This window comes from Oncorhynchus masou, chromosome 19 (genome assembly GCF_036934945.1).
Source record: "Oncorhynchus masou masou isolate Uvic2021 chromosome 19, UVic_Omas_1.1, whole genome shotgun sequence".
Classification (NCBI taxonomy): Eukaryota; Metazoa; Chordata; class Actinopteri; order Salmoniformes; family Salmonidae; genus Oncorhynchus; species Oncorhynchus masou.
The window spans coordinates 18,747,619-18,765,714 of record NC_088230.1 but is presented as its reverse complement, the minus strand read 5'-3'; the positions used below and the strand labels follow the sequence as shown (position 1 = coordinate 18,765,714).

The following is an 18,096-nucleotide window of genomic DNA, read 5'->3' as shown; positions in this document are numbered from 1 at the left end:
TGAGCTTTGAGGGTGTGGTGTTGAATGCTGAGCTGAAGTCAATGAATAGCATTCTCACGTAAGTGTTCCTTTTGTCCAGGTGGGAAAGGGCAGTGTGGAGTGCAATAGAGATTGCATCATCTGTGGATCTGTTTGGGAGGTATGCAAATTGGAGTGGGTCTAGTGTTTCTGGGATGATGGTGTTGATGTGAGCCATTACAAACCTTTCAAAGCACTTCATGGATGTGAGTGCTATACTGGTCTGTAGTCATTTAGGCAGGTTGCCATTGTGTTCTTGGGCACAGGGACTATGGTGGTCTGCTTGAAACATGTTGGCATTACAGACTCAATCAGGGACATGTTGAAAATGTCAGTGAAGACACCTGCCAGTTGGTCAGCACATGCCTGGAGCACACGTCCTGGTAATCCGTCTGGCCCCGCAGCCTTGTGTATGTTGACCTGTTCAAAGGTCTTACTCACGTCGGCTACAGAGAGCGTGATCACACAGTCGTCCAGAACAGCTGATGCTCTCATGCATGGAGTCGGTGATGTATGATTCAATCTTAGCCTTTTATTGACTCTTTGCCTGTTTGATGGTTCGTAGCAGGGCATAGCAGGATTTCTTGTAAGCTTCCGGGTTAGAGTCCCGCACCTTTAAAGCAGCAGCTCTACCCTTTAGCTCAGTGCGAATGTTGCCTGTTATCCATGGCTTTTGGTTGGGGTATGTACCTACAGTCACTGTGGGGACGATGTTCTCAATGCACTTATTGATAAAGCCAGTGATTGATATGGTGTACTCTTCAATGCCGTGGGAAAGCAAAACAGTCCTGTAGTTTTAGCATCTGCTTCATTTGACCACTTTTTATATACCGAGTCACTGTACTTTCACTGTACTTGTGAACGTGAGATTAAAAATGTAAATTTGAACACGCACACGTACGTGCCAGACAACGGTAACCAGGTAGGACGGATGTTTACCAAAATGTCTGCCTTCCTTGTCACTCAGTCTACTTAACGTCAACAGCAATAATTTAGGGATTATATTTAATTTTCTAACGATTTCACATTACAGCAGTTACACAGATTATTCTAGATTTTAATCATGCGACTAAAACATCTGAATACCTTTTTAACGGCCGCAAACTTGACCGTTACTAGCTAACATTAGCCACCAGGTCTAGCTAAAGTTAACGTTAGCAAACGTTACTGTACGTAACGTTAATGCTTTGATGACTAACGTTAGCTTCCTGCTAGTTAGCTCTGTCTAGTATCTAGCTAGACTTAGTATGTGTCCTTAACTAGCTAGCTAACTACCTTTTTTTAGTAGCTAACTTATGTCAATTTTATTCGACGAATGACCAAGGGACAGTGTCTGTGTGTAACGACGTTAGGCTTTTTGGTGTGGCTCCAGAGACCGTATTGAAGAACACTGTCAAATCAAAGTTTATTTGTCGCGTACACAGATTGGCAGATGTTAAAGCAGGTGTATCGAAATGCTTAACAGTATGTTTCTAGCTTCAGCAGTGCGTTATGTGCCGCGTTCACTGAGGGTACAGCTAGCGTCGTGTGAAGACATGTTATCCAATTTGTGGTCCATTTACCACAGGAGGGAGCTACCAAAGTGACTTGTATGATATGGGCACCGAATAATATAAAATGTGCTGTATGCACTGTGGACAGAGGTGTAAAGGGATAAGTTCTCTACTAAACTCACCTTAGAGTCAGCAGGCTATCACCACCATTGTCGTTTGACTATCACGTGTTATACTCACATCAATTACATACACACCACTTTGTCAGGTCAGTTTGATACCGGAAGCTTTTCCCTGAAATACTCAACTGAAGCTGTGTCTGATCGAGTGATAATGTTATGATATTTATTTTATTTAACTAGGCAAATCAATAAACAAATTCTTATTTGCAATGACTGCCTACACTGGCCAAACCCGGAGGATGCTGGGCCAATTGTGCGCCGCCCTATGGGACTCCCAATCATGGCCGGTTGTGATACAGCCTGGATTAAAACCAGGGTTTCTGTAGTGATGCCTCAAGCACTGAGATGCAGTGCCTTAGACCGCTGCGCCACTTGGGAGCCCAACCTTCTTGCAGTAGGGACGAGGAGCTATGTTGTCTCAAGACAAAGGAGATGATTGTGGACTACAGGAAAAGGAGGACCGAGCATGCCCCCCTTCTCATCGACAGGGCTGCAGTGGAGCAGGTTGAGCGCTTCAAGTTCCTTGGTGTCCACGTCACCAACAAACTAACATGGTCCAAACACACCAAGACAGTCGTGAAGAGGGCACGACAAAGCCTATTCCCCCTCAGGAGACTGAAAAGATTTGGCATTGGTCCTCAGATCCTCAAAAGGTTCTACAGCTGCACCATCGACAGCATCCTGACTGGTTGCATCACTGCCTGGTATGTGTCCTGGCTAAATTCCCAATCTGGCCCTCAAACCATCACGGTCACCTAATAATCCCCAGTTTACAATTGGCTCATTCATCCCCCCCCCTCTCCCCTGTAACTATTCCCCAGGTCGTTGCTGCAAACTTACCTGGTAAAATAAAGGATAAATTACAAATAAAAAAATAAACATGTACATACTACCTCAACTAACCGGTGCCACCCCGCACATTGACTCTGTGTCGGTACCCTCCCTGTATGTAGTCTCGCTATTGTTATTTTACTGCTGCTCTTTAATTACTTGTTACTTTTAACTCTTATTCTTATCCATATTTTTTTGAAGCTGCATTGTTGGTTAGGGGCTCGTAAGTAAGCATTTCACTGTAAGCTCTACACCTGTTGTATTCGGCACATGTGACTAATAAAATTAGATTTGTCAAGGCCATGGCATTTTCTCCCGACTCAACAAAAATTGCCATTGCCCAAACTGATAAATGATGTTATGTCTACAAAATCTGAGAGGAATGGTAAGCATAACTTCATACTTCTCAGTTGTATTTTGGCTGGGTTTTAATTCACAGTTGACCGACCTGAAGCCTCTCCTTGTATCAATTGTGATGCATCCTTCTTATCCCTCAGACAGGGGTGAGAAGGTAATCTGCAACTTACCGTCTGTACAATTTTGTTATCTTATTTTAATCAACAACATTCAAATTAAACACATTTCATCCTGTTTCAGAGTGCTTTGACATGTTTGTTATGGCCGGCAGAACATGCAATCATTTTTGGTTTAACTGAGGGAAAGGTGTGTAAACATTTACACAATCTTTAAAAAAATTATTGACAGCATTTTTTTATTAACAAAGTAAAATGATTTTTTTGCACATTGTGTTGGATCTTGACATGTTGTTTGCTTCCTCTCAGGTTCACCTTGCTAACACAAAAACAAACAAGTCATCTACAGTCTACGGAGAAGATTCCTACGTTGTCTCGTGAACAACAGTGTGCTCTTGTTCTTTATTTCAACCTTTTCACTCAAAGTTGTAATCTGGTGGTGATCACAATAATAGTGAACTCCTCTCTGTATACTGTCTCTGGTTCACAGTTGAAATCGTATCAGGTAGATGTGCATTGATGCATGTTGTGTATTGATGTGCATGTCTCATCTTTTTGCAGGGTAAATTGTTGACCAACCCTTGCCAAACCATATGCCCTGGCATGGGGAGCCAACAGCGTCATAGTGACAAGAAGATAGTGGGCTATGGCAGGGAATTGACTTTTGACTACAGCCGAGGACACGCTGAGAAAGAGTTCACTGTAGCCACCAGCCCCGGTGGACAGTCTGTGGTCATCGGTAGCTATTACTGGTCAGTCTTCATTTTGATACATCATCATTCAGGTAATCAGCATGATAATACAACCTCATACAGTATCTTACGTTTCTGGGAAGTTCTTCTGGGTGATAAATTGTTTTGTTCAAAGTCTTCAACTGGGGTCCTCTGAAAGGAGCATGGGGCGAAGCATCCCCCAAAGAGATTCCAAACCTGTACACCATCACTGCCTTGGCCTGGAAGAAGGACGGCTCACACCTCTGTGCAGTTAGTAACCATACACGTACGAACACACCTGTTACGCACACCCCATGCCATAATTGATTTTGCTCTTAAAGTACTGTAGAAAGTAGGCTACACGTTGCCTTTCACAGCTTTTTGTAAATTAAACTTAATGAACGTGTTTTTGTCAATCCCTGTGTTCAGAGTACACTGTGTGGCGGAGTGGAACAGTTTTTCTGCTGCCTTTGGAGGAGCATCTACAAGAACACATTTGAGATGACTTATGGGGGACTGAGTCAGGTACATTGTGATATTCACCGCCTTCACTGCTTTTCACATCACCCTCTGTGGACTCAACAGTTCTTCTTAGCCATGTCACTTAATTTCTTGCGGGTGTCACACCAGCCTTGGCTTTGTCTCCCCCTCCTGTCCAACTCAGGCGTTCGGCGTTGCAGGCCGCCTTGCTGCTGGCAAATGCCCTTCACTCATCAACCCCGGTCTCGTCATCATTACACACACCTGGTTCCAATCCCCACGCTATCAGTGTGTGTGTGTGTGTGTATATATGTATATATGTGTGTATATATATATTACTCCCTCTGTCATTTGTCTTGTCAGTCATTGTAAATGTTGCTTGTTTTCCTCCAATTTTAGGTCTCGTCCCGCATTTATTTAGATATATATGTGTGTGTAGAGATATATCTCTAGTGCCTTGCGAAAGTATTCGGCCCCCTTGAACTTTGCGACCTTTTGCCACATTTCAGGCTTCAAACATAAAGATATAAAACTGTATTCTTTTGTGAAGAATCAACAACAAGTGGGACACAATCATGAAGTGGAACGACATTTATTGGATATTTCAAACTTTTTTAACAAATCAAAAACTGAAAAATTGGGCGTGCAAAATTATTCAGCCCCTTTACTTTCAGTGCAGCAAACTCTCTCCAGAAGTTCAGTGAGGATCTCTGAATGATCCAATGTTGACCTAAATGACTAATGATGATAAATACAATCCACCTGTGTGTAATCAAGTCTCCGTATAAATGCACCTGCACTGTGATAGTCTCAGAGGTCCGTTAAAAGCGCAGAGAGCATCATGAAGAACAAGGAACACACCAGGCAGGTCCGAGATAATGTTGTGAAGAAGTTTAAAGCCGGATTTGGATACAAAAAGATTTCCCAAGCTTTAAACATCCCAAGTAGCACTGTGCAAGCGATAATATTGAAATGGAAGGAGTATCAGACCACTGCAAATCTACCAAGACCTGGCCGTCCCTCTAAACTTTCAGCTCATACAAGGAGAAGACTGATCAGAGATGCAGCCAAGAGGCCCATGATCACTCTGGATGAACTGCAGAGATCTACAGCTGAGGTGGGAGACTCTGTCCATAGGACAACAATCAGTCGTATATTGCACAAATCTGGCCTTTATGGAAGAGTGGCAAGAAGAGAGCCATTTCTTAAAGATATCCATAAAAAGTGTCGTTTAAAGTTTGCCACAAGCCACCTGGGAGACACACCAAACATGTGGAAGAAGGTGCTTTGCTCAGATGAAACCAAAATTGAACTTTTTGGCAACAATGCAAAATGTTATGTTTGGCGTAAAAGCAACACAGCTCATCACCCTGAACACACCATACCCACTGTCAAACATGGTGGTGGCAGCATCATGGTTTGGCCTGCTTTTCTCGAGCAGGGACAGGGAAGATGGTTAAAATTGATGGGAAGATGGATGGAGCCAAATACAGGACCATTCTGGAAGAAAACCTGATGGAGTCTGCAAAAGACCTGAGACTGGGACGGAGATTTGTCTTCCAACAAGACAATGATCCAAAACATAAAGCAAAATCTACAATGGAATGGTTCAAAAATAAACATATCCAGGTGTTAGAATGGCCAAGTCAATGTCCAGACCTGAATCCAGTCGAGAATCTGTGGAAAGAACTGAAAACTGCTGTTCACAAATGCTCTCCATCCAACCTCACTGAGCTCGAGCTGTTTTGCAAGGAGGAATGGGAAAAAATTTCAGTCTCTTGATGTGCAAAACTGATAGAGACATACCCCAAACGACTTACAGCTGTAATCGCAGCAAAAGGTGGCGCTACAAAGTACTAACTTAAGGGGGCTGAATAATTTTGCACGCCCAATTTTTCAGTTTTTGATTAGTTAAAAAAGTTTGAAATATCCAATAAATGTCGTTCCACTTCATGATTGTGTCCCACTTGTTGTTGATTCTTCACAAAAAAATACAGTTTTATAACTTTATGTTTGTAGCAAAAGGTCGCAAAGTTCAAGGGGGCCGAATACTTTCGCAAGGCACTGTGTGTATGTATGTATATATATATATATAATGAATGAACCACTCAATACCACTCGTGTGGTATTGCAGACCTAGAATTTGAAGTGAGCAGTTGGAAGATTTAACTTGTTATGGCTGCAATCCCGATATCGGGATAAGTGTCATCAACAACCGCTGAATAGCATTGCGCTATATTCAATAAATATTACTACAAATATTTATATTCATGAAATCACAAGTGCAGTATAGGAAAACACAGCTTAGCCTTTTGTTAATCCACCTGTCGTGTCAGATTTTGAAATTATGCTTTTCAGTGAAAGCAATCCATGCGTTTATCGTTCGCACGACAAAACATTAAGTACAGTTGGTCACGAAAATCAGAAAAGCAATCAAATGAATCATTTATCTTTTGAGCTTCGGATGTTTTCACTCACGAGACTCCCAGTTACACAACAAATGTTCCATAAAGATGATTTTTATACCCAAAATACCAACATTTGTTTGTCGAGTTATGTTCAGAAATCCACAGGAAAGAGCGATCACGACAACGCAGACAAAAATTCCAAATAGTTTCCATAATGTCCACAGAAACATGTCAAACGTTTTTTATAATCAATCCTCAGGTTGTTTTTAAAATATATAATCGATAATATATCAACCGCAAATGTCTTTCACAGTAGGAGAGGGGAAAACAATGGCTGACCAAATTCTGTTGCGCGAGCAAAACTCATGTGACCACTTGACGCGACGTTATCGTTCTGGCTCATTTTTTCAAAATAAAAGCCTGAAACTATGTCTGAAGACTGACACCTTGAGGAAGCGATAGGAAAAGGAATCTGGTTCATATCCCTTTAAATCCAGCAAAGGGAGGCTATGGAACATAGAGTTTTCAAAATAGAAGCCACTTCCTGTTTTTGATTTTCCTCAGGGTTTCGCCTGCCATATCAGTTCTGTTATACTCACAGACAATATTTTGACAGTTTTGGAAACTTTAGAGTGTTTTCTATCCAATACTAAAAATAATATGCATATATTAGCAACTGAGACTGAGGAGCTGGCCGTTTACAATGCAAACCTTTTCATCCAAGCTACTCAATACTGCCCCGGCAGCCATAAAAAGCTAAAACTCTAAGTACTAGAAAATACATTTCATTGACCTCGCTGACTGGTGTCTATTGTAGGCCACCGTCCCCTCTATGTGAAGTCTCAACATTACAGCTGGAACAATAACCGTGTAACCAATGGTTATGGATGAAGTTCCAAGGACCTGTTTTAAAATGTTATAATAAGAAGTTTGAAGGCTGTCAGGATTCAGTCTTCTAATATCTGGTTAATTGTGAGTTTAAGGAGCCTTCCTATGCTGGAGTGCTGATGTTGAAAATGACATTTAGTAATAATAATAATACGCCCTGGCTGCAGGTATATGTGTAAAGCAGGGAGTGTCACCCACCGCACCTCACCCCAGGTGAACAAAGACCCCTCTGCTCTTCTTTTTTCAGATGGCAGGGCTCCAGGGGGAATGAGAAATTCTTCTTTGAAAATGAAACGGTACAATTCCCAGTTTTAGCTTTGTCTGCAGTTTTTATGTGCTATTGTGAGGAGTTTTCAGCCACTGCTATCCCAATTTATGAATAAGAAAATACCTGTCATGCACCTGTTAACTGGCTGTCATTGCTTCTTCAACATAGGAATTCTGAATTGTCTCAGAGTAGGGAGTCAGCTGCTGACTGTGATGTGTTGTCAGCTGTGTATGATCTGCAACACTGGGCGCTGATGCTGGTGGAGTACGGCAGCAACAACATCCTGGGATCAATGAGAACTGAGTTCATGAACCCACATCTCATCCGGTTGGTGTTCACCCATTTTCCTCCTAATGCATATTATATAATAGAAAGCAGTTTATGAATTTTCTAATCACTTACTAGCACAGCCATATACCTTTTCTCCAGTCTACTACAGTAATGTCAAAAATGGTCACTAGGTGGTAGTGTTGCGCTTTGGTTGTAATGACAGTAAGGCATACTTAGTTTGAATGAATAAGAAGGATAAGTCTTTTGCATAGAGCTGTCAAGACCGTATTCAGTGGACAAAGTTAGTCATTAAAATTCCATCCTACTGTATTTAGGCTGTCAAGAATGTCAGATTGGAGTTACTTCTGTGCTAATGTTTGGAGGTTCAGGCTGGTATTAACATTCCTCCTGAGCTCTCTGATCTTTCTGCCTCACACTGTCTGCATCTCTAGTGTTTGTCTCAATGAGCGCAAACAGAATGGAGTTGAAGACAGCAACAGGTTTGCCTACCTGATTGACATCAAGACCATTGCCATTGGTAAGTGTGTTTGTGGAAGGTGATGCTATGAATATGTATGATGCAGAGATTATGCTCCCTGAGACCAAGGACATAAAATCATGATTTCTGTGCTGCAGAAATATATTTTTTCAGGTTAAGCCAAGGTTGACTGGGGTGCTTGTTGACTAACTTTAATTCTCATTCCAAAAATACATGGACTTTTGTATTTCCAGAAGTGTAAAATAGTAATAGCAGAGATAAAATAATCTATCTATTGAAGTGATTTGCAGCCAACTTGCCCATGTGAAGTAATTGCTAAATCTTTGAACTAAGTGTTTGCAACCTTCACTCTCAGCCCCAGTTCCAGCCCAGCCCGCCACTCCACTCTTATTGTAGATAGTGTCCAACACACAAAGACGCTGACTTGCCCCTTTTTGTGATGAATGATCCCCATTCATGTTGAGGCAGGCAGATGCTGCTTCGAGCAACCTGGCCCCCACGTTGCTTTAGGTATTGATTAGGTAAACGACCGTTTGATTATAGCGTGCCCACAGCCTCCCCCTCTTCCCTCTCTTCCCCGGAGCAGCCTGAGACGCCGGGCCCTGTGAGGGCCGGTACAGAGAGATACTGAAACAAACGGGCATATGCCACTTTCTGAGAACGATGCCTTTCAATTAGGTGTTGACCCCACGGCAGTCCGGACATGCGAGGTGGCGAGCGGCTGTGTTAAGTCTGAATCACCGCCCAAGCAGCGCTGAGCTGAGCACCATCTGCCTGGTCCACTTCCTGTGCTAATTAAGTCCAGGGATGTCCTTCTGTCGGCTGCCGAGCTGTTTTTTATTTTTAGGTGGTGAAAATGAGAAGCAACCTCCATGCAATTTATTTCTCCCCCTTGAATGACAGGCGCAGTTATTTATTTTTCCCTCCCTCGCATTGTCAGTTGTGTACTTAACCTGCTCCGAAAGTGTAAATTGGAAAATGCTTTTTTAGCCATGTTTCTCGGAAGCTTAATTACAGAATAAAAGGAGAGGCAATGCCAGGCCTCTGTCAAATGATTTATGAGAGAATCATAGATGTGTTTGTTCGAGTGGATGGATGCTGACTGTGAACATTGCCGTATTCATATTTCATTATGTCTTTGTTCTGTTAGCCCATCAGTCACAACATATCTTTAATTTATCTCTTATCTCTAGCAGATGGATAGATATATAATGTGGCTTTAAACGTGAAACACCACCTCTCCCCTTAGTTCAATCACTCTGGAGTTGAATGTTTTTTCTCTCTCCCTCAGTCGCCCGTCAGTGATTGATACTATGCCCTACAGGCACAGCTCAGGTAATCTTCTCCCTCCCACTCACAGTGGATTTGGCTGGCGGTTACAACCTGGGAACCATCAGCCATGACTCCAAGACTGACTAGTCGGAGCTCAACTAGATGGGGCGCAAGCTGCTTTTCAGGTACAAGAAGCTGCAGGTGAGGCAGCAGCTCAAAGTAACGGGCTGCCTAGAGCTATGCCTGTTTGATGTGCTCTCTCTTGGGCAAAGGATGACAACCATTTTAATTGGGAATCCCTTTGGGAGCTTCTGACTGAGAAGTGACAAATTCTACTCATACATGGTGTAAAAAAAAGTATTAGGAACACCTTCCTAATATTGAGTTTCACCCCCCCACCCCTTTTGCCCTCAGAACAGCCCAAGTCGTTGGTGTGTGGACTCTACAAGGTGTCGAAAGCGTTTCACAGAGATGCTTGCCCATGTTGACTCCAATGCTTCCCACAGTTGTGTCAAGTTGGCTGGATGTCCTGTGGATGGTGAACTATGATACACATGGGAAACTGTTGAGCGTGAAAAACCCAGCAGCATTGCAGTTCTTGACGCAAACGTATGCACCTGGCACCAACTACCGTACCCTGTTCAAAGGCAAATATTTTGTCTTGTCCATTCACTCTCTGAATGGCACAGAAACACAATCCATGTCTCAAGGCTTAAAAATCCTTCTTTGACCTGTCTCCCCTTCATCTACGTTGATAGAAGTGGATTTAACAAGTGACATCAATACTGGATCATAGACTGACCAGGTGAATCCAGGAGAAAGCTGTCTTGGAAAGGTGTTCACAATGTTTTGTACACTCAAGGGATGTTTTGCTATGGTTTAGAATTTGTTGTAAAGGACCCAGTAGACCTTGATTTCTAGTTTTAAAAGGTGCATTACGGCTGATTTGAGTTTCTTAAATTCCTTGCATCACTGCCTGGTCCTCTCTCCCCCTCCCTCAGCTCCACCTGTATGATGTAGAGAGCAGCATTAAAACCACAGTGTTGAGTTTCTGCTCCTACTTGCAGTAGGTTCCTGGCAGTGACGTAGTGGTGGGCAAGAACAGAGGTGACCTGTGTGTGTGTTACAACATCGACAGCCCAGAGAAAGCCACCATGTCCCCCCTCAGGGTTAGAGAGGGAGGTCCTGGCCAACTCATGTGCTACTGTTCCCTCACAGTAGGCCAGCTGGCAAGGCCTAGCGTCACCTCGTGGGCTGGGCTGACTCCACTACTTTCTATTTATAGACCAGACCGTGAAGTTTAGTACCTACTTCAACTCAATGTGACCGACTGTGAGATGGTCTTCTTTTCACCCCTTTTTCTCCCTAGTTTTGTGGTATCCAATTGGTAGTTCATTCAGTTCGGACTCGGGAGAGGTTGAAGGTCGAGACCTGTGTGTCCTCCGAAACACAACCCAACCAAGCCACACTGCTTCTTGACACAATGCCCACTTAACCCGGAAGCCAGCCGCACCAATGTGTCTGCGAAAACATTGTACACCTGTGTCAGCATGTGTCAGCGTGCACTGCGCCCGGTCCGCCACAGGAGTCGCTAGTGCGTGATGTGACAAGGACATCCCTGCTTGCCAAACCCTTCCCTGACTCGGACGACGCTGGGCCAATTGTGCATCGCCCCATGGGTCTCCTGGTCACGGCCGGTGATACAGAGCCGGGACTCGAACCAGGATCTCTAGTGGCACAGCTAGCATTGCGTTGCAGTGCCTACACCACTCAGGAGGCCTAGAAACATATCCCTAATGCTTGTTTACTCATTGTCCTCCACAGAGTGGCGCAGAGGTCTAAGGCCCTGTATCTCAGTGCTAGGCGTCACTACAGAACCTGGTTCGATTCCAGGCTATATCGCAACCGTCCGTGATTGGGAGTCCCATAGGGCTACGCACAGTTGGCCCAGCGTTATCCGGGGTAGGCCTAAATAAGAATTTGTTCTTGACTGACTTGCCTAGTTAAATAAAGGTTAAATATTTGATTAGGCCTCGGAATGCAGAGCTAGAAGGGCTGAGAATAGGGCTAATTTAGCATCTCGGATCACTACTGGCTGTAAGCAAACGAGTGTTGCGCGTTTTGAGCAATACTGGCTGCTGTATCCAAGGCTCAGCCAATCGTTCAAATAGCAACAGAACGCAGCCAGCGTAGTACGCAACTGAAGGAAGAAGGAACAACCAATTTACTAGTTACAGCATCAGCGCGCCTCTGGAAATGCAGCTTGTCAGTTACACCAGCGCGTCCCCTGAACGACAACGAAGAGGTAACGTGAGAAGCCTGACCACCGGGACGGGGGTGAGAAGTTGATGAAGCGTACTTCATGAGCTGTAGCCGAAAAACTACTGGCATTTGGAAAGTTTGAGGTGAGGGAGAAAGTGTGATTGAACAAGTGTTCCCATAGTTAAGTATCTTGCTTGCTGGATCGAATTCTCCGGAGCCAGAGAAATGTTGAGCAATGTTAGCCAATTTATCTGATCAAATAATTGAGTTTATGGTGTGAAAATGAGCTTGCTAATAAAGTCAGACATATAGCGTTACAACATCAGATGAGCTAACATTAATGACCTAACCAATTCGCTATAGTATTGGAATGAAACAGCAGGTCTGGAACCCCCGACCTTCTAGCTCGAGGTCCAGCGCGCTCTCGACTGTGCCCCAAAAGCATGTTCAAGCGGCAGAGTCAATATCCGCGTTTATAAACCCAGGGTCGTTACATTATTAACGGGTATACGACTCCTTCTTTCCTCAGATTATAACACGTTAATTGCTAACTGGACCCTGGCAATCTGTGTGAATTTTAACTAGTTAACGAACTAACCACTATCTGTTAACACATGTTTTCCCTCTACAGTATGTGGTTAATTTTCATCATGAAATTAGGTGAAAATGCTTGTTAAACAAGTGGATTCAGGGATCAGCTGGAGCTGGAGCTGGGCCTGTTTTAAGCTGGGTGCCACTATTGGTGAATGGAACACACACACTTTCCATTTTCTCACTTTTTCTGGCACATTATAGGACAGATGTCCACAGGCAGAAAGTGTTCAATGTAATAATGTGCAGTGTAGCCCAAATATATTGTTTTTGTTGTGTTGAACTTGACAGTAAGACATGTGAGTGAGGGGGAGTTATACTTTTTTTATACTCTGTGTAAGTTATTTTTGCACACATGTAGCCATGTGCACTTGATCAATGTCTATACTGGCCACTATAATAGAGCAAAAATACAATGCCTCTTTTTGATTATATTTCTACTTTAAGATTTTTTTTTCAGAGTGCAATATTTATTTATGGTCACAAGTGTTCTATTATTAAGGCTGTCATGGTTAACTGCAATATTAGTGTATTGTTTATTTATTCAAGACTTGAGTGCCATTTGCAGTAAAGTCTTGGCAACAAATAACATTGGATTGCTCTCTTTTCATTTTTTAGCTGTGTTAGGTTCACATTAACCTCTTTTACGCACAGAGACAGATCATGTAGATAAATCATTTGTTTAAAACCTGCATTTCCCCCTAGCAGGGATTTATTTTTTGCACGTTTCAGTGAAGAAGAAAGTCACCTTTTTGGGCCCTTACTAGTTTGCTTCACCTGAAGAATGCAGTGTTTTTTTTGCAGTGCATGATAGTGGCAGCTAGTGTCAATTTTTTTTTACTATACTTGTTTCTGAATTGGTTTTGATTTGATCCCACATTGTGCAACATCCATGCAAGGGTGGAATTTGTGGGTTTAAAATGCAACTATTTCGGTGTGCATTCCACCCATTTGGAAATAAATACTGTGTCCCCTATTTGAAGTGTATGAAGTCTATTTCATTTCTATTTTTTTTTTTTATTTTTTCAATATTTTTTGGGGCGGTTGGTCGAACTGTCACTGTATAGCTTCAAAAATAATGTGATTCTGTTGAATATGTTTTTACTTGTATTCTTTGTGGCTCTCTCCTGCTGTGTGTTGTCACTGGGGATCATCCTGCTGTGTGACTCACGTATGTGTGTCTTCCTCAGAGCCACAGCGTTCCTGGAGTCTCTGGCGATGTCCTCCGTCTCTGAGGACATGTGGAAAACTCTGAGCAAACTGTCCCTGGAGGCCCGCCAGCTCCACATCGCAGAGAGGTCAGCACAGTTGGGGGCCCCACACACACGCACTCTCCATACATGCCATTGTGTGTCCCCCAAGGGTACTCAGCAACACTAGGCTTATCTTCTAATGCAGTCTTTTCTCTACCTCTCCCTCCGTTTTAAGTTGTGAAAAGTGACTTGTCTCCTGTGAAGATGTTTAGCTTAGAGCAGCGCCTCCCCTCAGTGGTTTTCTGAGCTGTGTGTGTGACTGGGAGCAGAAATAGTAAAAAGCCCAGCAGCTCATCCAGAGCTGAGTTTACTCTGTAATACTCATTAAGAGAGAGACTTCTCTACATAGGACATTTTGCTTAAGCAAGCACCACCAGAGCAAGTTTTTGTCATTTTTTCCCCTTTTTTATAGGCATTTTCCTTCTATTTTTGGGGGGTGAAAGTTAGATTTCACTGTAGCATGGCATCAATAATGCGTAGAGATTTGGTTATGTATATAGTTTGATTTGCATAAATGCAGGAAAAAGTTTTGGCCGGAGAGGAGAATGTAAATGGAGTGTGGTTTGCTAATAAGATGGCGAGTGCAGCTTTTTAGCGTGATGCAACTTCTCTGAAAGAGCTGGTAATACAGCCGGCCCAGGTTAGAAGCCATTGACACATTCTTGTGTTTAGCCATGCTCCAGCGCCAGGGTTAAGGCTGTTGTTTTAGAGGTTTAAAAGGTTATCTGTAAACATTTGATTTAGCTGCACCCTCATTGTCCCTTAAGCCATTTTTGTGTTTCTTTTAGGTGCTTTCCTGCCTTGGGGGATGTCTCAAGTTCGCTGTCTGAACGAGACTAACAATATCGCTGACCAATATGTACGTATTGTAGTGTGTGTTGGTCTCTCCCCTTAGTAGTGTTGGAGGCTCTAGTTTGGGTCCACTTGAATGCTCTGTTGGAGGAAACCCAATCCAGGTGTTCCATCTGGGGCTACAAGGCTGAGCCCTGGGTGTCAGTTGGGGCCCCTGTGTGGGTCTCTCTGGCCCCTGGAGTGTGGGCAGCTGCCACACTGGCACCCCACCCAGCCTGGCACCCCTGTCTGCTCAGCTGCTCCCTGAGCATTCAATCCACTACGTCACTCAATCCATTGCGTCACTCAATCCATTACGTCACTCAATCCATTACGTCACTCAATCCGTTACGTCACTCAACTCCGCTGAGTTACTAAACCCCAGTAATGCTTATCACACACACACCTGTTAGCCATTGTTGCAGTGGTCTGCTTGCTAATGCATAAGTCTGCACCAGTCTGCTGGAAAGGACATTCCATTTAGTTGATATGACCTGTATGTGACACTTGTCTTGTCTAATCTCCAGGGTAGTGATGGTACAGAGTTCTACCAAGTCAAAGCACGCCTTGCCATGCTGGACAAGAACTACAAACTGGCAGAGTTGTACTATATGGAGCAGGTAAGAGAACATGAATCTGGGGAGTTTGGTCTGAGACTTTCAGAGACTCCCAGCCTCATGTATAATTAAGTGTGGTGTGCTCTGTACAATGCCATTTATGAGGTGCTAGAGATGTATCAGGAGCTTCACATGTGGGACAACTGCATCGCTGAAGCCAAGGTAAACCAGTTCTAAGTGACTGTGGAGTACCCTGGAGTAGCCAGTACTCATGGACTTAGTCTCTGTCTTCCCAGAGCTGAACAACCTGCGTCACAGCTACTACCAGTGGCTGATGGAGACCAACCAGCATGAGAAGGTTGGCGAGGTCAAAGAGGGGGAGGAGGACTTCATGGGCGTCGTCAACCTCTACCTCAAGGTGGGCCTACCAGTCAAGGCTGCCCGATTTGGCCGTGAGGAGCTGGTCTCCAACAGTGACATCCTCAGTAGAATCGCTGCTGCCCTCATCAAGGGAGAGTTCTATGAGAGGGTGAGTGTCATGACCACTGCAAAGTCACACAGCGAACTCAATGGCTGCCGTTAACATTACACTAGGCCTCTTTAAGACAACATAGCGACAGAGGAGAAGTTAATGAGATGAGATTAGTGATTGTTTAGATCCCCTCTCCGGTGCTCCTGATGGAGAAGTTCTGAGGGACTCGGCTTGATTGTCTGGCAATGTGATTTGTGTGTGATGGATAAGTTGGCTTGTCTTTTGTGAGGCAGCAGAAGTTGGTGCAGAGAGAGACAGATGTGCAGTGTTCTAGCTCTGTGTACACCCTGAGTCTCAGTGCTGATTAAGATCTTACCCTGGGCCATGGGTGACTCCTCAGAACAGATGTCAGGGAAGGTGTCTCTGTGGGTCTTAATAAAGGATGTGCTGGGAGGGATGTTAGTCAGCCCTCTGTTTTCTCTGTTTCTCTCAATCTTTCTCTCTCGCTCTGTCTACTTTTCTGAGTTTCTCTGTTTCTGTGTCTCTCTCTCTCTGCTCTTGAACCATCTGGTTATGGACCAGAGGTCCTGAGATGCTCTAAGTGACTAAATGAGAGGGAGGAAGTTGAACTGAAACTAATGAACTTTTCTCTCCCCTATCATCAGGGAGGAGATCTGTTTGAGAAGATCAGGAACCACCAGAGGGTTCTGGACTGCAACCACAAGGGCCACACCTTCCGGAAAGGTAGGCCTGACACAGCAGGTGGAGGTTAACATATTCATTAACATCACCTATTGGGTAGTGTTATGTATTAGTTCTTTAGTTAATGGCCCAATCTTGATGGTGGGTTTTATACTGGTTTAGAGAATTAATTGCAAACTATATTGATGTGAATGTAACTGGGACGTCTTTCCCTGAGGGTAGTTGTGGAGCTGGCTCGTGTTTCCTTCCCAACTGACGTGGTAAAGCTGGAGGAGGACTGGGTAGATTACCTGGTCCAGCAGAAACAAATGGACGCTGCAATCAACCATTACATCGAGGCTAGGTGAGTCAGCTCTGCTGTCTGCCCATAAGTTAATCCAACCAGGGAGGGAGTGATATAGAGAGAAGGAAAGAGATGAAAGGAGTGGGAAACAGGAGGAGCTGGTGTGAGGGGTTTGTTTATAAAGTGAAGTGAATGATTAATTTCCTCTAATCAAATGGAGGTATTGTTCATTAGGCAGCGCCAGGGCTTCAGTCCCCAGGGTAGGCTGCTGTAGATAGAACACTGGATGCTAATTGGATGGCTGGCCCTCTGTTAATACTGTGGTGGTCTGACTGACTGGCAAAATGGGCCTCAGTAAAGCTCCATCTCCTACTAATCACATACTGCTGGGAATCAACACATAGGAATCAAATAAAGAAATTACCAGTAAAAGTGGATGTGTGGAGTACTTTGACAGGATCCTGACATTGGGTAGAGCCAGCCTAGTCTTAATTGCTCCTTGGCTGGGCGTAGCCTATTAGTTTCTCCATGGGGATGAATAAGGTTGCTTTGTATTGTATTTGATTAGTTCAATGTCCTTCATTGGTGCAAACACTTCATCGACCCCTTTGCTCTCCCCCTCCTCTGCTACTCCTTTGTTATCTCTCTATCATAGTTGTTCCTCGAAGACCATTGAGGCAGTTGTAGGCGCTCACCAGTGGAAGGCGGTCCATATCCTGGAGTTACAGGAAGACCGGTCAGGAGGGAAGTACTACCTGAAGATAGCCCAGTACTACGCCTCCAGCCAGGAGTGTGAGATTAGAGGGTAGAGTGATGGAGAGAGCGGGAGGGGAGGAGATGACCGCAGCCTCATTCCAACTGTTCTGATGAGTCAGGGGCCGAGCAACCTGGCAGCTGGCGACGTCTGCTTTTTTCCAGACCAGACACCATGCTGCCTCTGTGCTACGTGAGCAGCGTGTTTGCCAAATTTAATTAAAGTATCGATGCAGTACTTTGAGAGCTGGAATCCACAGAAATTCACCCATTTCTCTCTGTGGGAACCCAGGTTGCAGAGCCCCTGTTTGTGAAGAGAGACCACATCAAAGATGCCATTGATATGTTCACGGCGGGTGGGAGCAGGCTCATAAGGTATGTATCCTCCTCAATGTCCCATCTCGTCATCTGGCTCGCCCAGTTTCAAATGCCAGGGGGTTGATTGAAATGGGAAACACTGCTGTGCTTTCTATGTTTAGTTGTAGCAGGCCTGTGTGTTCTTTTTAAAGTGGGATTTAGAGTGAATTGTGGTGGGAATTAAAGTGAGTTAGTGATCTGGCTAGACACACAAATTGTCACCTACTTTGTAAACAACAG

The 18,096-nt window shown here is 44.1% G+C and overlaps 1 pseudogene; it reads left to right on the top strand.

Annotated features, from left to right (window-relative positions):
* The first annotated feature begins 1,081 nt into the window (after positions 1-1,081).
* LOC135505618 (intraflagellar transport protein 172 homolog) overlaps positions 1,082-18,096 on the top strand; it is a 29,388-nt pseudogene continuing 12,373 nt past the window's right edge.